The 19,278-nt window shown below is 42.9% G+C and overlaps 1 long non-coding RNA gene across 16 annotated transcripts in view; it reads left to right on the plus strand.

Annotated features, from left to right (window-relative positions):
• Positions 1-4,212: 4,212 nt before the first annotated feature.
• LOC128323519 (uncharacterized) overlaps positions 4,213-19,278 on the plus strand; it is a 440,731-nt gene continuing 425,665 nt past the window's right edge. For 10 of the 16 annotated variants that reach the window (XR_008306324.1, XR_008306320.1, XR_008306322.1 and 7 more), the window contains exon 1: positions 4,697-4,874. This is a non-coding gene — a long non-coding RNA (uncharacterized LOC128323519). Of the gene's footprint in view, positions 4,511-4,696; positions 4,875-5,026; positions 5,582-6,072; positions 6,225-19,278 lie in introns of those variants that run through there. The other 6 variants (XR_008306317.1, XR_008306318.1, XR_008306326.1 and 3 more) reach the window with 4 other exon arrangements.

Consider the following 19,278-nt stretch of genomic DNA (forward strand, 5'->3'; position numbering starts at 1 on the left):
TGAGTGGGTGAATGGGAATGAGGCAGCGGGCCCCCCTGCCCTCTGTGTAACCCCACTGGCCCAAAATGGGGCAAGAGGAGGCCACAGAGAGAATGTCATATGAACAATCCCTGCTTGGAAATAACATTGTCAAACTGCATTATGGATAGGAATATGAACGGCCCCAGCTTTGCTATGAAACATGAAAATCGGTTTATTCTCTTTATTCACGTTTTGAATACGATCCTACCAAGCCATCAGATTTTACACCACTTCCTCCAGCGCTCAAGCTCACAGTCCAGAAAGCACCCTGAAGAGGTGGAAAGAAATAAGTGGCTGACACAACTGCAGTCTAACTGAGCCAGAATGCTTTGTGTTGAGGCTGCAGCGGAGTCGGAAGGCAGCCTCAGCACTTTAAAAAACTGGCATCTGTGCAAACAGCATTACCATACTTATCCCCATTGTCAGCTCTGCTAGACTGTGCATCATGTCAGCCAACGTATTATTGCAAAATATATTTTCCTGACCAGAACAGAATGCTACCTAAGTGTTAAATCAAAAGTCATTATGCAATAATATCCATCCTAGTGGTTATTTTCTCCAGTTACTATCCTGTTCTGGGCAGATGCAGAGCCTCCAACTCAGGTGAGGAGGAACCAAGAGTGCCACAGCCTTGGACAGCTCCAAGGGCCAGGAGTCAGAACCTTGGTTAACATGGAACTCAATGAGACTTGTGGAATCCAAGCAGACATGCAGAGGACTGGTAGCATGTGTTCTTCTTCATGACTGTATTTGGACATCCTTATAGATCTCTGAGTATGGTGAAAGTTTGCCATAGTTTTCTATTTTACTCTTTGTCAGACAATCTGTGAGTGAGATATTTCTGTTCAGAGAACTTTTCATCCAGTTTCGATCTTTTCTCCTTAGTGAACGTATCTATTTATTTTAGCCCTTTCTCCAGCTTTGTGAGAATTTTTTGATACTAATGTTGTTTTGCTCTGCTAAAGATATGTTCGTTACATTATGGAAAGTTATTTTATAGTTCATTAAGATTTTAAAAGAAATAGCTAATTAAAAATGACACTGAGGTTGCAAACCATGCACACATACTTGAGAATTAGCCCTGCTGGTGTCTGTGGGATTTACTTCTGAATAAATGTGCATAGGACTGAGCTATAACTCAGAGCCTGGTATGCCAAAGAAACAAGAAGGGGCATATAGGAGTGAAAGCCTAATGGAAAGAACAAGCTAAGATCTGGTGATCTTAGTTTGTACATATCAGCAGAAATTTTGCTATAGGAGCCATCAGGATGCTCAATACCAGGATTGCTCAAGATCGACTCTTGAGTGTCAGTTCACCAGATTAGTCATTCATAACATTTAAACACAATAAATTGCTCAATAACATGTTGTAGAACTTGAATCCCTTCAACTTTGGAGACTATGAGCAGTCTTTGGATTTCCTGATCCTAAATTAACACTTGAAATTAAACTCTCTTTGATTTTAAAGTGCTTAGGATCACAACCTAAATAATTAAATGAATGTTGAGCTGTACAGCTGGTTTTTCTCCTTCCTTGGAATAAAACTGAACTAGAACTAACACGGACATTTCTAGCATTTGGTTTCTAAAATAAGAACACCACAGACTTGCTGAGGTGGCATCTGTAGGCAGAAGAAAAATCCCAAACATAACACACTTTGTTTCACTTACTGGCACATGCAGCTTGATTGTTATATCTGTAGGAGTCGATAGGAATGAAATAATTAGGACAATCTTAAAACATAATTGCAAAAGCAGCTTGTGTAGCACACAGAAGCAGTTTATTGGAAGGGATGAAATACAATGAATCCCATGTTTATGATAAAGTGGACTAAGCAATTACAGGGAAGAAACACAATTCTGGGGAAAGTGGTGAGCCAAATTCTTTAATTGTTTTAACCTGTGTGGAAAATTGAAGATTTATCGGATAATTCTGAAAGCTGTTTACCATTCAGTTTACAAATATCCCTAACAAGAAAGGGGGAAAGAGCTGGTGTACACACTTTCAGAAGGTGGAGGCTGCTGTCAGTGAGGGCTGGTTACAGCTGGGATGACACACAGCTCTGGAGACTTGGAGCAGCTTCTGCCTTCAGAAGGTGTATGCATGGGCTCTTGGTTGACTTAGAAGCAGAAAGCCTGCATCTCTCTTGGATGTGTGGAGTGCTGCGCAGTATGTTAGCCACTGTCTCGATAAGCCTTTTTAGCCCCACTTAACTGGAAAAGAAAGTCATTTCCATATGATGAAAGGCCATTTTTTGTCTCAAAGTACTGCAGTAATATATTAATCCTTTTTAAGCAGTGTTCCATCTAACAGGGATTCCCAGATGTTGTTTACTACAACTCCCAGAATCACGAGCTGAGAATCCCTGTTAGAGGGAACACTGTTTTTAAGGTGATCGATTTTTTCATATATTTTTTCACTTATGTGTAAGACTGCTGCTAGATCAAAATGTGTCATCTTAAAATCCATGGTGTTGGAAACAATAAATACTTCAACTAACTTCTTTGCAAGTGTGATATTCTGATATCCCTAACATTAGAAGCTGACAGGACTATACATAGTTGCCTAATCAAGTAATAATAGTCTTTAGATTATGAAACATTTATGAAGGTTGGTTTATTTTCTCTTAACATAGCAACGAAGCCCAAAAGATTTAGGAGACAATTTATTAAAATAATCAAACAACAGACTCTGAAAGTTTTCCAGGATTTTTTTCACAACAGGCTTTTAAAGCCCTTTAAGCTTGCATCTCCTCCGGAACAGAGGGGGTGTGTTTACATATTGGCCAGAGGGTAGCCCGATTTATATCCGGGGTAAAAAAATTCCACTTTTTGTGTCGGGTAATGGCTTTTGGGATAACTTTTGAGTTCACAGTAAAGTCTCGCAGAAAACCCACGGTAAAGCCTGCTGTGTGGAGAACTCCCAGGTGGGACAGTGCCTGGGAACCATATATGTAAGCCATTCTGAGCTTAGATAGACATTAGATTTGCCCCTCATGGGAAAAAATACATACCCAGTGTTTACCAAAAATAAATAAATAAATGCAAGCAAAGGAAAGAAGGCTTAACAAGTGTCCAGGGCTGTTCAAGGGAGGGCTTGCTTCTCATGTTATACTTCAAAGAATTAAGAAGTTCATTCTGGGAATGCTTCTGAAACACAATCTATGGCATTAGACTGTATGGATGAGAATACATTGATTCTGAAGAACCAGCGCTTAAACTGCTTGAAGCCCTTTACTCTGGTGTACCCTTATCAGGCACAACTGCTTTCTGACCCTAGCTTATATAGCAACCTGCCTTATACTGAGTTAGACCACTGGTCAAATGGAATAGACTATCATTTCAGACTGCAGCTGAGAAATGGTGGTTCTGAATGTTCCCTACATATTTGAAAAGAAGCAGCAGCAGCACCAACAGAAGGAGAAGCAAAACACTTCTTGCAAGTTGAAAATGTGCTGACGGGGCTAAAATATTTCTCCCTGATAGGTTGCTTTTTATGTACAGAGACTTGTTCTTATATGGGGGCGCATTCAAAATTAATGCCCCAATCAAAGTCTGAAGTTGTACAGTTCAGTCTGCCATATAATTTGTTTTCATATGTTCATATTGTTTTCATATGTTTCATATGTTCATATATGTTCCCATATAATTTATTTCATATGTTCAGGTCAGCCTCCCGTGTATGCACTGAAAGGGTGAATTGCGTCAAGGCAGGGCAGTAAAAAGAGGTAACTCAGGGGAAAAGACAGACTGTGTCGGGTAATGGCTTTTGGGATAACGTTTGAGTTAACTTTTGAGTTTGGTCTCCTCCTGCTGCCTCCCCAAGACACCCCTGTTCATATTAATAGACTAAACGCACTGGGGTGCGCCCCCCAGCCTTATGCGGTTCGGGAGCAGTTTGCCCCCTTCTCTTTGCATCCCTCCCTGGAGCAAGGAGTGGTGGATGGAAAGTGTAACAGGATACGGCTTAACGCGCTAGGCCCCCTATGCACACACTTCTCTGAGAGGTCTCACTGACTATAATGGAACTTACTTTGCAGTAAAGATACGCGTATTCAGGGAGATCCAGTCCATAATAGCGACACGATGTCTGCGACACTAAGAAGTGCAGACGCGCTTGCTAGGGCCGGCTCTGCTGAATGGGGGCCTGGCGGGCGGGCCGCATTGCTCAACAACCAGGCGCGGTCGGAACTTCTACTCAACTTAACACGCACGTGCACACAAAGGGACGTAGCATTGCTACTATCGACGCAGCGTTGTTGTCCTATCGGACTAATAACCGCTTTCCTCGTGTTATCCTTAGCAAATCGCATGCAGGCATTTGGAGCAGTGGAATCACCATCTTCCTATGGACCCTTACAACTTCTGGGCTCGCTGCTATTCTTACCTCCCTCTTTGTTTTTAAAGGGGTGGGGGTCAGCGCAGTTGATTTCAAAAAGCGGTGGTAGTTCCTATGGAAGATCACGCAGTGCATTAGCAATGGCTCGAGAGTAATTTTGGTTTTTCTTTTGTGTCCTACCCCTTCCCCACCCCACCCCCTTTAATTACGAGGAGGCACACTGACTTGGGGAAAGTTGCAAAAGCGGGATCGACAGGAGAAAGTTAAACACAAAGCAAATCAAGCTCTTCGCTGCGTCTTTGTTTGCTCCGGGGTGGGGTGGGGGATGGAGGGAAGACACAAGGAATTGGCGTGGTGGTGGATCCGAGAAGGAGAGAGGCGCGGGGGGGGGGGGGGGGCCACGAAGTTCAGCTAGACGGATCAGCGGTAATTACATTGTCTTCTCCTTCCCCACCCCCACCAGCCGTTTGGAGGAGGAGGAGAAAGCGGAAGGCGTTATCCTTCTCCCTGCTAAGGTGAGTTGCGTTTCTTCTTTGTTGCGTCGCTAACTCAACCCTTCTTTCCCAAAGCGGCGGAACTTTGTACCAGCAAAAGTTGGTGCGCATCTCTTTCTTTCTCTCTCTCTTTCTTCGCTGCGCGCGATAATTGGCTGCCGAGTCAGGGGGAAGGCAGTTTTGTCTGGGATTGCTCCTGGTGTGTGCGCGCGCTCTTCACCTTCCTCCTGGATCAGATAAGGAGCATGTCAAAGAGCCAGAGCCTTGAGCTGAGAAGGGCGGGGAGGTTCAGTCTGGGAGACAATGATGGGAATGGCCGTGTCCTGTCAAGCGGTTAGAGGACCTTCGCTCCCGCCGCCTTTTGGAGTAAGGGTTGGGGGCGCCTGCCTCTTTCCTTGCCTTTCTGCCTCCCCTCCCACCCCACGCCTTTTTGCTTGGCTAAAGCGGCAGCCACAGAGCAGAGGGTCAGGCAGGTGAACAGCTCGATGATGGTTTGTTGTTGCGGGGATGGATGCTCTCGTTAGTCCCACCACACTCCCTCTTCCTCCGTCTCCCTGTGCAACAGGTAGAAATGTCAAAAGCTGGGAAGAGCTTGCTGTTGCTGAGCTCATGGCCACGATGACGCTTTTGTTCTCCTGGGCTGGATGACTTTCCAAAAGTGAAAGGAAAAAGTGTTCACCAAAATCTGGTTTCCCGTCCCCATCCCCCGCCGCCCCCCGGCGTTGCGCGTGAGTATTCCTTCTTCCCCACTCTTCATCATGTCCCATTTTCTTGAACTCCACGGCTCGTCCTTGGGGAATCGGGAGAGAAATCCAACCTAACTGAAGCCAAATACCAAGGGGATTGTTCTCAATGACTGTCAAGGGGATCCAAACAAAGAGGTGCATCTACCGGAAATAATGATTTGAGAGATTCTCCTCCTTGCCCCCTCCCGCCTCCATTAAAATTGTTTTTCTGGGAGGCTCAGTTAGAGGGAAGTTTTGAACTGCAGGCTGTGATGAGGCATGAAGGAAAGTCGAGGAAAAGGCTTCTGAAAAGTTGGACTATGGGGTCGATTCAGAGAAGAGGGGAAGGCTGAAGTTAGACCTGAGCTGCTTTGGGATCCTCAAGGACGGGGGCTGGGGGAAGAGAGGTGGGAGGGAGAAGGGGTGAGGGGGAGAAACCTGCTGCCGCTTGCTGGTTCTTTGTCTGCTCAGGGAACTTGAACAAAAGAGGAAACTCGGATGAACTCTCCATCTCTCCTTTTGGGTTTATCTGGTCTTCAGCAATTTACTCAGACTTCTCTAACTTTTCCCTAAGACTAGCAGAGCTTTCAAGCTACTCCTCAAAGAGTCTTGATCTTGATTTTTCACAAGTTGCAGAAGAGGGATGGTGAGTTTCTGATTATTTCTCTCCCCACACCTCCTTTGTGGCTTTGTTATCCTCTGAAAGTGTTAAGTGGAAGGTGCACAGTGAAATTCTTTGGTGGGTCAGTGTACAATTCCTTTTGGTCTAGTTGCTAATAATGCACAGGTATTATGTTGATTTTTTGTTTTAAAAGTCTGCAATGTTGTCAGTTTGGATCTGCTTATGTAACACAGTTTTGGTGGGCACTGAGCAAAGGGGAAAAATCCGCCTTTGCATAAGATGTGGCTTCTCAGGATGTAGGTTTGAAAGAGGGATCTGTATGAATGTAGAGAGAGTTGATTGAACTGTGCATGCTGTGCTTAAATCATCAGACAACAAAATTGAAGGGAAAGTGGGCATTTTGGAAGGTGTGGTCCATAATGAGTCTGTGTGGGTGAGATGCAGGTGAATGCTGACTGTTTGGCAACTGCTGATCTGTGAGTTTGTGGAAGAAGGATAAATATAGGATTGGTACCAGACATATTGTATGTACCTATGTAGAAAATGAACTGCTTGGAGTTGAGCCATTTTGGGGAGCATACTTTGTTCAGCTCCAATGAAACTGGGGCATTATTGAGATGGAGATTTTTCAGCAACTCTGATCTATCTCCATGGCATTCTTCTGAATATTATTTCTTTGTTTACTGTACAACTTTGTCCTTTTTCCTTCTGTTAAATTCTGGAATTTCTTATATATATTCCCATTTGGCCTTCTGTCCATTTTCTTTTCTAGCCATGTTTTCATCATCCCAATGTTTGTTTGCTGCTTTCCAACCCCAACCCCGCTTATGCTCCTTTCAACATATCTATCACTCTATGGCTTCCTTACCCCCATTCCCTTATTTCCATACCATGACTGGATTCTGATACTTTCTGTTTACAGTTTATTGGCTCTTTCTGCTTCTTAGGGTATGCTTACATAACAGGGTTACTCTAGTGTAACAGTTTCCTTCTTCTTGAGGAACCCTGGAAACTGGCATCCTTTGGTCTATGTCTGTGGGGGCTCTAACAGAATGTTAAGCACCTTCGCCTCACTCCAGATCCCAGGGTTCTTTGGGGGAATCTTATGCCAGTTAAATGGGCATAAAACCATGGTAAGTCTATAGTGTAAGTGTACATTCAGTCTCTTCCTCACTTTTCTGCCTTAAATATGTACCCACTCCTCTGGGATCCACTCAGATGTGCAGATTATTTTTTCTTATCACAGCTGGTCTAGTTGAATCCACATTATTCTCACATGTATAGTAACTGCTGACCAAAAAGGCATAGGCCCAGTCTTCATTAGAATTGGTGCTCCAGAATTTCCTATTATTGTAACCATTGGCTGAGTCAGGTTGATAGGGACACTAGTACAAAGTGTGGACATGGTGGTCACTGTTGTGTGACTAGGCCTTGTTACAAATTCTGTCATGTAGTACATGTTAACACTAGCCTTCCTGCTGAAGGCTGATGCAAGTGTTTGAAAAGTAAGCTCTAATGCCAAAAACCATTTATAAACTCAATTCGGTTTAGTAGCGCCCATACTGTGAGAGTAGTTCATGGGTTGAGCTGTAATGGAGAGAACCGTTTCCAGTGTGTTGTATTCTTTCTTACCTCATTCAACTCCAACTTTTCCTGCTCATGATGTGTTACTTTCATCTGACTTTCTTGCTTACCTTCCATTTAAAGCGTAATAATATAACCCCAACTGTGCACATGGCACTTTACAGAGTGAGAAGATAGGCCCCCATCCTGAAGGCTCAACGTTTAACACTGTCTTCAGTGATGTAGACATCAGGCCTACAGAAGTTTTTTGGGAGCCAGGCAATTAATATGTTGTGGTGTTTGGAATGAACCCCCCCACCCCCGCCTTACTTATGGACAATATTTGTTTGTTTGTAAATAGACTGTGAAAAGGAAAGTGGCCCCCCAAATATGGCATAAATTACTTTGATTGTAAGTTCAGCCCTGTAGTTTGTAAATCTTAACCACCAAAATGGAATTTGGAAGGACTGAGTGTCTAGAGCAGTAAGATTTGCAATTCTGCCAAGTGGTGGTGGTTGTCTGTCTGATCTTCTAGCGGTACCCATTTTATCTGTTGTAAGCCTCTAAGGACCTGTCCTCTCAATCTTTGAAAGCTGGCCTGCATATAAAGGTAAAAGTAAAGTTTGTGCCATCAAGTCGATTTCGACTCCTGGCGCCCACAGAGCCCTGTGGTTTTCTTTGGTAGAATACAGGAGGGTTTTACCATTGCCTCCTCCCACGCAGTATGAAATGATGCCTTTCAGCATCTTCCTATGTCGCTGCTGCCCAATATAGGAGCAGCGGGGGTTCAAACCGGCAACCTTCTGCTTGTAAGTCAGGCATTTCCCCCACTGCACCACTTAAGGTGGCGACCTGTATATAGATGATGCTATATAGTAATGGCTGACATGAGTGAAATTACTCAAAGTAATCCTATTTGCCTAACTTGTCCTTTTAATTTCAGTGGGACTACTTTGAATAATTTCACTCGTGTCAGCCAAAAATATTTGAGGAGTGGTGAAAATAGATGTGAGTGTACAGTAATTGACTGTATATATATTTGGGAAGAGTACAATGTTCAGTTTAATGTTATTAGAACTATATGACTAAGAAGGGAGCCATGTATTACACTGTGGTATATGTGTTATGAAGCTCTCTTGGCCGCTTCTGAGCTGCAATACATCTTTGGGGATGAGGGTGATCTCAGTTAGAGAAATGGTGGAAGGGAAGAGAGTGCTTAACCCTCCCCCTGCCAACCTAATTTCCCCCTTTCTCAAGTCATTTTAAAAAATGTATACTCTCTGTTTTTCAGACCTGTATTTCCCTTGCAGATACAGATCTGGGATTCTGCAAGGGTAGCAACAGCTGGGAGAGAGATTTTCAGGGAAATTGACTTAAAGGATTAAAGCATACTCTTTTCTTTGTCTTTTCTTCAGTGTAGATCACCTGAAGGTGTTCTGCAACTCAGAGGCCTCATTACATGGCGTAACGTAATTTGTCTAAGGTCTACAGGAACAAGCTGTTAAATAGGATGTATGCAGACTGTGAAGCTAAGACAGGTTAGACTTTGGGGTACACTATTTCTCAGAATAGTGAGGGTTTCTGTGTTCCCTCCTCCAGTTGGTCATAATTCACTCTATTCTGTATCTGTCACTTGTAAGTGATCTCCCCTCTAATGCACAGTTAAGTATAATATTTGTAACTCTTCCAATTTGCTGACCCACTAATTAGCTCACCCTCTGAGTGTCTTAAGTACTCAGTAAATTGTTTTAGTAATTGTGGAAGTTGGGTTCCGGGGTTGAACCAGAGTTAATGTGAGTCTTATAAGCAATAAGCTTGTGCCTTGCTATGTACTCAAGTAATTGTTGGAGTATGATGATTGGAAAATGGGCTGCCATTGTTACCAGGGTTTATTAGGGAATGATAAGTTCCAAAGATAAGGATAAGCTCATCATGTAAACAAGTTTTGAGCGAGATGTTCTTCCTGAGTAGTCCCCAAATTGGTGGTGGTTAAGAGTGTCAAACAATCTACAGTTAAGATAAAATGTGATTTTTATTAATTTAGGAAATAGTATCCTGTAACCTAGTTTGTTTTTTTAATGTAATGGATAGCTTTACTCATTATCTGTGTCAAGTTGCCCTGCATCTCCTTGTTGCACTGCTTTTACTAGACACATTTTTCCTCTTTACTTATTCTTCAAAATATTCCCAAATAGGGTGTCTATGCCAGGAGTGTAGGGGGCTCTTTGGCAGCCAGAGGACAATGTCCTCTGAGGGCAGACACGGGGTGGGTGGGGCTAATACCAGGGATGGAGCCTGGTCGGACCCTACAGAGCTTCGCTGACTGGGAGCTCCTTTCCCTGCCTACTTGATGGGGGTGTGTGTGTGTCTCCGTGTGTCAACTGCAAAAGAAATAAACTTGTTTATTGCTTAATCAAGCCTTATTCTGATGGATAGCAAACCTATGCTTCTATGTAGTTAACCTAGACATCTATCAGCTGTGTTATCTGAAAAAAATGCATTTGTTAAAATGTAAGCACTTTCTAAATGTTGATGATATATACTGTTATTACTTTGTTTAAAAAGTTTGTTCAAAGACATAGAATATTAGTGTGAACCAGTGACTAATATGACAAATAGAAATGGAATATTTCACAATTGTATATACAGACCAATTTTAATATTATCCATTTTTGAACTGTTTCTCAGAACTGTATGTAAACATAATTAAAACTATTATTAATTTTTGTCTTGAATCTTAATATGTACCCAAAGTGAATATGGCTTGGAATCTGGAGAGAGACCTTTAAGTGCTCTCTAGTTTTGCCATTTTAGATAATTTATTATTGCCATTATTTCTGCATATGATTTTATTTGCATCTTAGTTCAAGCGCTAGTCTGTTGTATCCATATTAAGAGAGTAGTGAGTATATATAGACTAACTTTATTTTCCGAAGTACTGAGTGCATGACAGTCTGTCTAGTTGACAGCTATGTTCGGCTTGTGTTCAGAGAAAAACAGACTATTAAACTTTGGGGAATGTGAGAGCTAATGAATGTTCTTAGAAGTGATGTTGTATTGAGTACAGTATTTATGCATGTGGGCTTCCCTGTGCAGCAGAGTGGAAGGGCATTCCGGTGTGGGATAGTCCTTGCAAAAGGAGGAGATCCATTTATATATCGGAGTCCCTAGCAACTCTACAGACTGCCTGCATAACTGAATATCTACTGCTTGGAGATATGAATTGAAGTTGCTGCTGTTAAAAAAAAAATTGTGAAATGTTTTTGCTTTGAATTTAAGTAATGAGGTGGGTGTTCCTTTAAGAAGGAACACCCACTGGTGCTTGCAAATTTTAAAAAGTTAAAGCCAATATTTTTTGAACTTTGGCTGGAAGTTTGGCTTTTTAATGCTTCAAGTTCCTTTATTCAAAACCTATGGGCACGTTTGTCGAGACGTTTGGGGGAATAGCCCTTGGCTTTTTAGAGCTTCTCCTGAAGCCTTTTTGGGTTGCTGCCACCACCTCCCTTCCACTTACTCCAACCTCAGACACGGTAAGAAGGACCTGCCCCTCTTTGATTTGAGTTTGGGGTGGGTCGCTGGCCCCTCCAGCCCCCTCTGTGTCTGCTGAGCAAGACCTCACTAGAGCTCTCTAAGCAGGTAGAATGATTTATTGGCTGGTACATGGCAGGGATAACCTTTACACATGCACACACAGTTCAATAAAATCAATTTATAAGAAGATATTTATTAAAGTAGAAGGAACAAGGATCAGGGTTGGTAGAGGGAAAAAATCCCCATTCAGCCATGAAACTAGCTGGGTGACTCTGGGCCAGTCACTTCTCTCTCAGCCTAACCTACTTCACAGGGTTGTTGTGAGGAGAAACCTAAGTATGTAGTACACCGCTCTGGGCTTCTTGGAGAAAGAGTGGGATATAAAATGTAAAATAAATATTTTTTAAAAAATAAATAAATAAAAGGTGTGTTTTTTGTGTGCTAATGCCTAAGAGTCTAAAAGAGTGCTTACAAGCAGAATCATATCCAAGCCTTTGGTCCAGCTTTGGGGGAGGTGGCTGAGGGTGGGGAGCCAACCACATTATGCATCCAATAATGTTTTTTCAAGCTACCCACACAGGGTAGGAGGAGAAAGGTGGAGGACAATCTCCTGCAATCAAGTGTAAGCCACATGGGGTGGTTGTCACTTGTCTATCTTCTTTATCGCTTAGGTGCTGCAGTGTTTGACATCCCTGAAGAGATAAAGGAGTTTCGAGGTGAGGTTTAAAATTGGTATCAAGATCCTAAGCATCCAATTAAGTTGTCTATTTCCTGTGTGAGACTTTTTTAATGGATAAGGGAGTATTATGCCCTGATTAGATTGAGTATGTGGTTAACGTGATCTTGTGGCTTTGAACAAATGGAGGTTTAGAGCTAGAAAGGTATAAGGGATGAGGAAGTTGGAAGGTTTCTAAGGAAGCTCTTTCTCAACTACGTTAGTCTACAAGATTTCATCCATCATCTACTTGCCAGAGAAGATCCCACTTGTACTGGTCAGAGCTTGCTTCCTCCACTTTCTTCACAGTTGACAGTAGATTCTCTTCAGCCTCCATGTTATCCATAGTGAAGTATGAGGTTGTATGTGCTTTTTGGGGACCAAGATCTCTTGCTTATTAGTTTCCTCCAGAACCAAGACACCAGAGTCCGGTTCGACACTTCTCAGGAAATACAGCCACTTACTTATTCTAGCAGCTGCACTTCCTGTTGCCACAGTGGCCATTGCAGGTGCAATGTTTGACCACTTCAGACTCTTCACAGAGCTGCTTTTCTTCTTCTTCCAAAAACCTGCTTCATCTTTGTCAGTTCCACATCCTGGAACTTGAGTTGCTCAAAGGGTTGCTGTTCCTGTTCGGAAATGGAGTTCTCCAGCCTCTTCTATGCTTCTTTATATTGAATCTGACTGAGCAGATAGAGCACCTTCTCTTGATCCTGCTACTCCATTGGCATGGACTGACTCTTGCACTCCACCTCCGTTTTGACTTTCACTTTTCAATTTGAGGGGCATTTTGTGGATATCAGCACAAGTGGCTTTGGTCAGCAGAACCAAAAACCACTTGTGTTTATCTGTTAAAGTAGCACTGGGAAAGCATCTCCTCCATTCTAGAAGCCAAGTGTGCTGCCAAGTACTTGACTGACGAATTGGTTTCCTGTAAAGTAGAAGGTGGGTAACTGGAGAATTATCACCTTTAATATACCATAAATGAGGTACGAATCCATATGCAGAATAAAGAATCATGTGTGTACAACAAGTCCATATGAACTGTGAGACCCAATATAAGTGCACAATGTTGACATGGTGAGCTCCATTTTGAAAGTAATTCTTTGTCAAGTGCAAGAATAAATTCTTCTAGATGTAGAATCTTCCAAACAAAATTTGAAAGCGAGAATATCCTAAAATATTATTTATTTATTTATTTATTACATTTTGTATCCCACTCTTCCTCCAAGGAGCCCAGAGCGGTGTATTACATACTTAGGTTTCTCCTCACAACAACCTTGTGAAGTAGGTTAGGCTGAGAGAGAAGTGACTGGCCCATAGTCACCCAGCAAGTATCATGGCTGAATGGGGATTTGAACTCGGGTCTCCTCGGTCTTAGTCCAGCACTCTAACCACTGCACCATGCTGGCTATATAGATATATCTATATAGATAAATACCTATCTATAAACAGTACGATTTTAAAAAAATATGAAAAATGTTTATAGACAATGTAAGTTAAGAAACTTTCAATCATATCAAATAATTGTCAGTAACTCCTTTTTTGTGACATATGTTGAATTCAAGGAGTAATTGCCAACATTTGCTTTTATTGAAAAAGTTCTTAAGATTGTGTTTTATCCTTTATAAATGGTCATGTAACTTACTATATATAGATAACTTCATATTTGATATGTATCTCTTAGGATATTATAGCAACCATGTCTTGTTTGGAAGTTTCTACATCTAGAAGAATTTATTCTTGCCCTCGACAAATAATTATTTTCAAAACGGAGGTCACTGTTGTGTGCTTTTATTGCCTTTAGTCATTCATCTGTGCTACAATTATTGTATCCATTGCTTGTGCCTCCTTTATGGTTCATTAAAGGTAATATGTGTTCATAGTAGGGTCCACCTTCTTCTTCTTTTTTTGGTGGCTTGTAATTCAGAAGGATACACCACAATTTCCTGGTCCAAAATTGACATGTGGTGAGTGCAGCATCATTTGTCAGCTAGTTCAAGCTTCAAGCTGAAGTGGGTGGAGCAGCTGCTGCTGTCTGGCCCAAATGGTAGTTGCTGCTACGTTTGATATGTGTATGCTGTATGTGAGAGGGTGTGCTGCTGTCCATAGAACCAGGCAGCACAGCCAATATGCATCTGGAGCAAGGCAGGCACACAGCTGCCTGCCAGCAAGCCCAAGGTGGAAGTGGTGAGTTTCCCAAAATGCCACGTGAATACAGAAAGGCACACTGTTCCTGTATGTCGCGTATCAGCAGGCGAGCTAGGCAGGTAGAAATGACAATGGAAAAAATGCTGCTGCTTGCTGCTTTGTGCGGCTCTGAGCCTTGTGTGGACTTTCAAACAAGCACATCTGACAAGGAAGAGAGCATCTGAGCCAGCATTCCTCTCATCTTCCCAGGCAAATGGAGAAAACTGGTTGCATCTGCCTCACCCAACTGGCCAGCTGTTGCTCCTCCCTTCCCTCCCTGGCTGCTGACCAAGACGAGGAGAGAGAATAGCTCCTCTTTTTCTGCTTGCTCCTCTGCTCCACAAAGGGAAACTCGAGGAGAGAAGTGCTGTGCTAGGGACTAGAGCGTTGGTCTAATCGCCAGGACAATATCCCTCAGGGAGATGAACAGGAAGTGCTTTCTTGCTTTATCAAATTTTTAAGCTGGAGTTTTTAAATCCTAAGACCTGGGCTTTTCAGTCTGACATTGCTGTTCAGTACTTAATTTCTAGCCCAAAGTAGGCTATAGGATATCAGATACTTAGAATTATTTTGATGCCCATCTGTCTTCCCAGTAAAAGGACTTGTGACATGGCTTGATCTCTGTCAAGGACAGCTGACACTAAAATTTGAAAAAGAATTGGAAGCATTGTCACTCTTTGGATGAAAATGTCTGCAGCACCTCAAAGTGGGTGACACTTGGATCTATACAAACCTGAACTATATCCTCCTCCTATTTGCAAAAAATGTTAATAAGAATTCAAGAAAATTGATGACAATTGCCTTTTTCTGGCCTCTCCACAGCTAGTGGGGTAAGATGAGGATGATAATGCAGGGGTGTATTTCCGATTTTAGATGGGAGGGCATGGAGTGGAGAAATTCAGCAAGGCAAGGCCTTCTGGCTTGTCCTGCTTTTGGATATTCTAATGATGATGGTGATAAATGTATTATAAGAATGTTTGTTGCAATGATATTACAAGAGAATAATATCCCATCTTACTTTGTAAAATGGCAGGCTAGAATTCACTGGCAGAGAAGACTCCAATTTTCCCCTTGAAACTGAGCCCTTCTCTGCCAGAAACTATTTCTTGAGAAAGTACCCTAACCAGGGATGTAGGTTTTCTGGAAAACTTTGAAATGGAAAATTTGCAGTTCATGTATCTCATGTTTTTCTGATACTGAATTTAGTAGTCAGAGTTGGCATTCTGATGCCTTTCAACTTGTAAGTGGATCATCTGTTAGCCACTTTGGCGAGCATCCGCTGGAACACACATTCAGGTGGGAACGTGCCCATCCCGACATCTCTAAAGGACATCCTGATGCGCTGTTGGGAGTCCTTTAATTGTGTGAGGGTGCGTTCATCCAAATTGCCCCTCTACATGTGCTACAAAACTATGTTTAAACTGAGTTTCTGATCACTCACACCATTGAAGGATGTCCTGGCAGTGCATTGGGACTTGCTTCAATGACGCCGGAGTGGGCATGCTTGCTGTGTATCCCTGCTCTGATCATGTGATGGGGCTGGTCATCTGAATGGGCCAGGCCCTCTGGGGAGGAAGGGGAGGAAAGAAATGCAGTTTTATGGAAACATATCAAATAGCTGTAACTCCTGGAATAAGAGATGGTTTCTGATTAAAGTTGTAGTAGATTCTTCTGGTATTCCACAATTTAGCGTGAGAAGCTGAGTGTAGAGCTACATGTGTATGAGGCAAATATTTTATGTTCTATATTTTGTTTTAATTCTGTACACCACCTAGAGATTTCTATATTAGGCAGTATATAAATTCATGTGTTACAATGCTAATGAAGTGGAGAGGCATTTGCATAGGAGAATGAATGAGTGCTTAACCCTTCCCTTGTCCTTTTGATTCTTCCTTCTAAAACTCTCCCTCCAGTTGTGTTTTCTGCATTTTCTGCCCGCTCCCCAATACCAGTAATAAGCCCAGTTGTTGGGGAGAGGCTTGGGAAGTACTGTTGAATCAGGGAAGGATTCAATATCTGGTCCTGCCCACTGATTCTCCCTTGTAAATGCCTCCCCCGCCCACTCTCACTGTTAACCCATAAACTGTTGAGGTAACATTTTATTTCTGCTCTGAGGAGAAATGCTCGAAACCTTATTTCTAGTCTTGAGGTTTATGTTTTTGTTGTATTGGAAAATATTTCTTTGTGTAACTGCAGTCACTGTCAGTGAAAACCTTGTGCAGCCCTTATAATGCTACTCCCTGTCTGCTAACTGCCAGTTTGTGTACTTTAGGCTTAACAGCCATGTCAGTTTCCATTTAGTGACAGACACTTGTTAGCTTTATGCACTGCAGTATTTCATGAACTGAACCCTGATTTGGCTTGAGAAGAGTTTCGTTGCTAGAACATGAGATAAGCTTTTCCGTTACTGTTGTGTACTGGGATGTGGGTGATGCCACTGATGGTAGACATCTATCTTCTATATAATTAATTCCTGTAGAGGGGATGTGTGGGGATGTGGCAAGCTCCACTCCTGCTGCAGCCGCGACCAGTAGCGGGAGGGAGGAGCACGCTTCAGGAGCCGGTTGGGGCGGCACGCAGTTGGAGAAGGAGGGTGAGAGGACGATGGGCGGTGGGAGGACGGGTGGCGGGCAAAGCCCCGCCACCCCGAGGAGGACGGCAAGGTGGAGGGAGGCGGTGGCACCGCCCTGAGAAGCAAGGCAAGAGGGCGACAGGCGGCGGGAGGAGGACGGGTGGCAGGTGAAGCACTGCCGCCCCGAGGAGGATGGCGAGGCAGTGGTGGGACAGCCTGGCCCTGGTCCCCCAGGGTGAGGCAGCAGCATGGGGGGGGGGAAGATGGCTGAGCCCAACTAGAGGTGCAGATGCTTTGTGCCTGTGCCTACTAGTTCATTAATAAGTCTTGGTGGGATGCAAATTGAGACTCTGGGTAACCATGAGAGAGAATCATTGGGGCAGAGGGTCATATCCTGCATTGCCAGGTAATGAGTCCATCTTACATATTCTAACTGTTGGAGGCCACACATTTCAACTATCTCTGTGTTGTTGGCTTGTATGGAAGAAGAAACTTACTCCTTCTGCTGGAAATGTATTGTAATTTTGCCTATTATCTTTGCTGTAACAATATATACTCATGCCATAGTGGAATTCTACTGATTTCTAGAGGAAGAAACATTTGGCTTAAGAGCTTGAGCTAATTTCAGGGGATACTGTGGTGTTCTCCAATATTCTGGATAAATGGGTGAAAGGGTTTAATTACATTAACTGTTTCAGAATAAACATTCCTCCTACCCTTTGCTCTAACATGTGTGTGTGTGTGTGTGTGTGTGTGTGTATAGATAGATAGTACTGAAATATCCCTTTTTTCCTAATGGCTTTTGAACACCAAGCTGATCTCTGGAATCAGCTGCCTTCTTACCTGGAGTCCAGATCTGCCTGTTGCAAGGCAAACTCTCCACCTCTTGTGTGTTAATTAATTAATTTATTAAAAATAGACCAAGCTTGTATGTTTATTAACACATTTATTTAACACTCTTCAACAAGAAAAGTTCTGAAAGCAGTTCACACAAGCAAAATAAAATAGAAGTTGGTTCTCTGTTCCCAAGTAAAGGTAAAGTGTGCCGTCGAGTTGGTGTCTATTCTTGGCAACTACAGAGTCCTGTGGTTGTCTTTGGTAGAATACAGGAGGGGTTTACCATTGCCTCCTCCCACGCAGTAAGAGATGATGCCTTTCAGCATCTTACTATATTGCTGCTGCCCGATATAGGTGTTTCCCATAGTCTGGGAAACACACCAGTGGGGATTCAAACTGGCAACCTCTGGCTTGCTAGTCAAGTAATTTCCTGCTGTGCCATTAGGTGATATATAAATGCCCTCACCCCCAGAGACACCAGCAACAGCCTCTGGAGGCATGCTGTACTGGAGCAGAGCTGGTCTTGTGGGAGCAAGCACTAATTGCCCCCTTTGCTAAGCAGGATACACCTTGGTTGCATATGAATGGGAGACTTCATGTGTAAGCACTGTAAGATATTCCTCTCCGGGGATGGAAAGAATATCTTCTGCCCTAAGAGCAGAAAGTTCCAAGTACCCTCCCTGGCATCTCCACGATATTGCTGAGAGATCCCCACCTGCAACCTTAGAGAAGCTTCTGCCAGTCTGTGTAGACAATACTGAGCTAGATGGACCAATGGTCTGACTCAGTATATGGCAGCTTCCTATGTTCCTTTGACTTTATAGGGACAGTTGCTCTCACCCTGCTAAAATATAAAGGAGCCACCAACATAAAAGATGCCTCTGCCCATTATGCAGGGGACCTTGGTACCTGTCCAGATCCCCCTGTAACTATATCAGATTGTGCATTATTCCCTCCTCTCATGCAGGAAATTCATGCAGGAAAGTCCAGGAAATTTTTTACCATATGATGAGCTGTTTGCCTGGAATAGTGAGGAAACCTAAAATTCTTTGAAGTTTATGATGGCTTTCCTTGTGTTGGTGGACAGACTTTCCCGAGACAATGAGAGGTGTCCGTGGAGTTGTTGAGTTTGTTCTAGTGTGCTCTCTCAGCTGATGCAGGATTAAATCCCAGCATGATTTGTCCTGCCCCAGTATTTTGTATTTCCACTTCCCATTCCATGGGAGAATTGCAGGGATTTTTTTGGTGCACAAAATGATGTGGAAAAGTTTCCTTTTCCAGTAGCACATCGGAGAATGTGCTACTCTAGGGAGCCTCTGTGACTGGTTATACAGGAAAAAAACGTGGATATAAATGTGTTTAAATACTCCTTAGGATCCATATAGAAATGGGCACACTGGTATAAGACATACTAGAGTGTCAAGGTTTTCTAGGTCTACTCAAACATTTTTTGCAGGGAAAATGTTAGCCTTCCCACCTCTTTCTTTAAAGGGCTGAATGAATGTTCAAAAGATAAAACAAATGTTTACCCTTTACCACATGAAAAACCGTTTAAAAACAGTTTTAAGTTCTAAAGCTGCAGCAGGCGCGTAGTGCCTCAGTACATTATTGCTAAATTTAGGGATGTGTCTGACATCTGCAAAACTTGGATTTGACAGTATTATTAATTG

This window comes from Hemicordylus capensis, chromosome 4 (assembly GCF_027244095.1).
Source record: "Hemicordylus capensis ecotype Gifberg chromosome 4, rHemCap1.1.pri, whole genome shotgun sequence".
NCBI lineage: Eukaryota > Metazoa > Chordata > Lepidosauria > Squamata > Cordylidae > Hemicordylus > Hemicordylus capensis.